Consider the following 5,159-nt stretch of genomic DNA (forward strand, 5'->3'; position numbering starts at 1 on the left):
CTGTCTCTCAGGGCAACGAATGCGTTTCGGTGACATTTTTCATGGACCATTATTCTTCCGCTTCCAGACTGACTTCAGGAGGTAATCAGCAAGGGGACAGTTAGTTGAGCTGGGAGACTGGTGTTGCTGTGTGTGTGTATATACTGTAGGAAAGGAGAGATAACGTACAGTAACTGCCTTTTCATCTTGAGTTAAAAATCCAGCTTGTTGGAGGTGAGCACTGTTTTAAACTTCATACGGTGGTCCCTCTTTATGTGCAGAAAAGGTTTATTAAACTGGGACTCGTGGGACTGAATATGTGAAATGCAAGATGTTTTCCTGAATTTCCTGAATAGGCAAAGTCTGTTTTCAAGGATGTGCAGCGTTTTGGTTTGAAAGTGGGATTTAATTTGTGCTAAGATAAATATTTAGGAAAAAATTAAATGTGACATTATACCGTAATCCCCTCTTAGAAGAGATGGCAAGCACAAGAAAAAACATAAACAACCGTTTTTTTTTTTTATAATTGTGGTACCCCTTCCGTTAAAGAAGAAAACCAACAATGGTCACTGCAATAACTTGAAACTTGACAAAAGTAATAATAAAATCACAAATGTACTTGAAAATTAAACTAATGAAAATCAGACATTGCTTTTAAATTTTGGGTTCAACAGAATCATCAAAAACAAACTAATGAAATTGGCCTGGACCCCTGACACTTCAATATTTTTGTTGCACAACCTTTTGGAGGCCAATCAAACTGCAACAATGCATTTCTGTAACCTCCAAGACTTCTGCCACCTGGTCAACAGGATTTTGGCCCACTCCTCTGAGCAAACTGCTCCAGCTGTCTCAGGTTTTGAAGGATGCCTCTCCAGACTGCATGTTTAAGCTCCTTCCACAGATGTTCAATAGGATTTGGATCAGGGCCTCATTAGGAAGGCAATTGCAGAATAGTCCAATGTTTTGCTTTTAGCTTTCTTGGGTCGTTTTTAGCTGGTGTGTTTTGGTCCATTATCCTGTTGGAGGACCCATGGACCTTGGCGACTGGAGACCAATCTTTCTGACACTGGGCGCACATTTCGGGTTCCAGAATGCCTTGTAGTTCGTCTTGAGATTTCATTGTACCCTGCACAGATTCAAGACGCAGACCCAGATGCAGCAAAGCAGCCCCAGAACATAACCGAGCCACCTCCATGTTTCACAGTAGGTACAGTGTTCTTTTCTTTATATGCTTCATTTTTGCGTCTGTGAACATAGAGCTCATGTGACTTGCCAAAAAGCTCCAGTTTTATCTCATCTGTCCAAAGGATATTCTCCCAGAAGCTTTGTGGCTTGTCAATATGCATTTTGGCAAATTCCAGTCTCGCTTTTTTATGATTTGCTTTCAATAGTGGTGTCCTCCTTGGTCATCTTCCATTCAGTCCACTTTGGCTCAAACAGCGACCGATAGTGCAATCTGACACTGATGTACTTTGACCTTGGAGTTTACCTCTAATCTCTTTGGAAGTTGTTGGCTACAGTCCCTTGGACCTTAAACTTCTGAATAATATGTGCAACTGTAGTCACAGGAACATCAAGCTGCTTGGAGATGGTCTTATAGCCTTTACCTTTTACATGCTTGTCAATAATTTTCTTTCTAATCTCCTGAGAGAACACTCTCCTTAACTTTCTGTGGTCCATGTTCAGTGTGGTACACACCATGATACCAATCAGCACAGGACACACCTTAGTTTAACATGTACCTATGGTCAAATTATTTTCAATCTTTTCTAGGGGTACCATCATTTTTGTCCATGCCAGTTTCATTAGTTTGTTTTTTAAAATGATTCTGTTGAACCACAATTCAAAAGCAATGTCTGATTTTCATTAGTTAATTTTCAGTACATTTTTATTTATTATTACTTTTGTCAGTTTCAAGTTATTTCAGTGACCATTGTGGGTTTTTTTTTTCTTTAACAGAAGGATACTTACAATTTTGTTCACGTATGTATACAAATAAAGAGGAATTAATTCCTGTTAACAGGATATTTAATCAATTTTTAAATGGTGAAGAACAAAATGTACAGGAACTACAATCTCTCTATTTCCAGAAAGGCTTTTCAAATGCATTTGAAATTAAACCATCTAAGTTTATATATGTCAACGGTAAAAAAGAAGTTGCAGCAGTTTATATAGACCAAAGACAATAATAGGGGGACAAAAGATCACTGATTTGCATGTGCCATGTCTGTCAGGTGAAGCATAAAGCAGACACCAATTCATATTATGATTCTCAATATGTATAGCCTAATCATATATCAACTAGTGTGATGACCTGCTGTCTCTATCAAATCTGTAGTAAGGGGTAAGAGGGGGGGAGGGGGAGAGAGAGAATGACTCTAGAGTGTGTGTCACATTGACAGTTTCCAGGACAGGTAGTGACAGTTATGTATGTGCATTACAGTTGCAAAATCTCACTTCTTCAGTGGTGATGGCATAGTGACCTTTTCAACATTGGATGTTCTCACAGTAGTGCAGGTGACAGTACAAGTCAGGCAAGCAGCACACTATATAGGTCTAATGAAGGGATTAATGAATACTTTATTAAAGTGGATCACAGTACTGTAGCGCTGACAGCAAGTGAATAGGCAATGAGCTCATCCTGAGAAGAAGTAATGCTAACTCTAATTAAGTCTTTTACATTTGTTGATGAACTTGTGTACAGTATTAATGGGTAAATGCAGTTAACCTACATGGTAATGAATGCAGGTTTAATACTACTGCCTTGTTGGTGTGATAGTGTAGTTTAAAAGATTTGCAAAAACAGACTCGTATGAATGAAAAACGTATGAATGAATACATAGAAATATAAATCAATTATCCAGGAAGAACTGAGAGAGCACATACCTCCACTCAGGCTGCACTGGTTGTAAATAACATCAGATTTTGCTGATTTAAGCTGATATGAGTATGTAAACTTTATTTGGTTGCAGTTGCAAAAGGAGTAATGAAGAAATCGTGTTTTTCTAAGAATTGAAACTGGTGGAAAAATGATAATCCACAAAAAATATCAAACTATAAATTATAAGCAAAATGCTAGATGGGGGCACTATGTGCACAACATTTGACTGATGGATTAATGTTTCATCAAATTCCATTGATGTCTGTAATGTAGTCTTTTGAGAAATCCTGCTAACTAACAGACAAACAAACAGGAAGGAAAATATAAGTAAGTTATTGGGTATTGAGTCAATACTAAATAAATGAGCAAATCTATTCTTAAAGAGGATGGATGATATTAATAATTACTGCAGATGGAATTGTCCACATCACATCTGAAATGAAAAATATTTATATTTGCTGATAGCTGACAGAGACAAGCCAAAACAAACCTGAGATTGAAACTCTTTTGTTGTCTCACTTTCTGTACTTGTTTTCCTTCTCTCTCGCTGAGCTCACATTGACAACTGCTGATTTTATTTTAGCTTTGTGTCAATGGCCGTTTCATTCATAACCTTTAGACTTGTCTTTGTGAGAGATTTAAGTCCTTAACCCTCATAATCTGCTCCGGCCTCTCAGTGCAAACATTTAAGACTACAGCTGACTTAATCTTCACCATCAAAACTGGGTGGCATGTAGTTTATCCCCCGCATTAAGGTATCTCCCATGCGAACAATACATGCATGCATGCCATAAGTTTGTCTCATCACATTTTGTGTCTCCTCTCTGCTGTTGTCCCAGTCACCACCCAATGTGTGCTGTCTATTTAAGTGAGAAATCTTCACAGACCAACAGAATTTATGTGTAAATATAAAAAGAGATGGACAAGATGTGGAGTGACAGGTTGGAGGAGGTGGTAAGATGGGGTGAGGAAGACCTGCAGAGATTGTTAATCAGTTAGTGTCAGTGGGAGATGGGGGGTTGGGAAGCAGGTAATGTGAGGGATAGTGTCTGTGATGTGGGGTGTGGATGAGTATGAAAGGCAGATGCAATAAGGCAGCACATGCGTGTGGTGCGTCTCTGTGTGTACAGGGGAATGTTGTTTTTTAATGCAGAATACTTTACTAGCTTCTCACTTAAAGAGAATTATAGGATAAGTAAATAGACTTTAATAGATCCATCCATACATTCCTTCCTCCAACCTCAGTGCCTTTTGTGGCTCCTTATTTCCTTTCTTCTACTTTTCCTTGTTTTTTCCTCTTCCTACCTTCCTATTCTTCTAGTTTGTTTTTCTCAGTTCATCTCTTTTCCATTACTTGCCTGGCTACCAGCATTAAACGTGTCCATCCTTTTCTTTTTCTTCCTGTTTCTTTCCCTCCATGCCTTCTTTCTGCCACTCTCTGTTCTAGCATTTTACTTTCATCCCTCCTCCTGTCTCCATTCTTCCAGCCTTTACTCATCCCCTTCCTCTGACCCCACATTCCATCAGTTACTTCCTTCACGTTTGTCCTCTAACTCACTTAATCCTACTTCCTCCCTGTCAAAAAAAGAGGGAAAAGGAAGACAAAATGAAGTAGTTATTAATAAATCAGAATGCATTAATTTATTCCTTTCCTCCCTCTTAGTCTATATCATCCTTTCCACCTACTTTTGATCTTACACCCATTTCATTCAGGAGTGAATCGATGAAAGAGCTTCTGGATCACGGATCTTATGGATATGAGATGCCGCCTTTAATCATACTGATGTTAAAGAGATTATCTATGTAGTGTCTGTGTTATCTAACACTATCCCAGTTGGCATGCAGATACTAAAGGGATTTGAATAATATGGGGACTGACATGCATACACTAAGGGGCCGTCCACACAAATACGTGTTTTTCAAATCCAAATAAATACTTTATCATATCGGCCTCGCGTCCAGGCGGATACGGCGTTTTCTGGATGTGAAAACGGTATTTTTTGAAAACGGGTCCCAGAGTGGGAAATTCCAAAAAACACTGGATTGCCCGGAGTCGTCTTGACGGCGAGAACTGATTTTTTCTGAAACAATGATGTATTAACCCCGCCTCTCTAGCCTTTAACCTCAGCCGCCGCCGCTAGACGACCATGATCGTCCTCTTCTCGTGTTATGAGCTTGTTTGTAAACAGCGCGTGACCTTTATATACATGCTCCATGGCTTCTCTTCAGGTTTTAGTGTATTGGTGTGGCGGCGTCACAGCGACCACATGCAGGCCTGGCATATGTACTACAGCGT

The sequence above is a fragment of the Morone saxatilis genome, unplaced genomic scaffold, assembly GCF_004916995.1.
Source record: "Morone saxatilis isolate NCDOM2014 unplaced genomic scaffold, NCSU_SB_2.0 Contig24, whole genome shotgun sequence".
Taxonomy (NCBI): Eukaryota; Metazoa; Chordata; class Actinopteri; family Moronidae; genus Morone; species Morone saxatilis.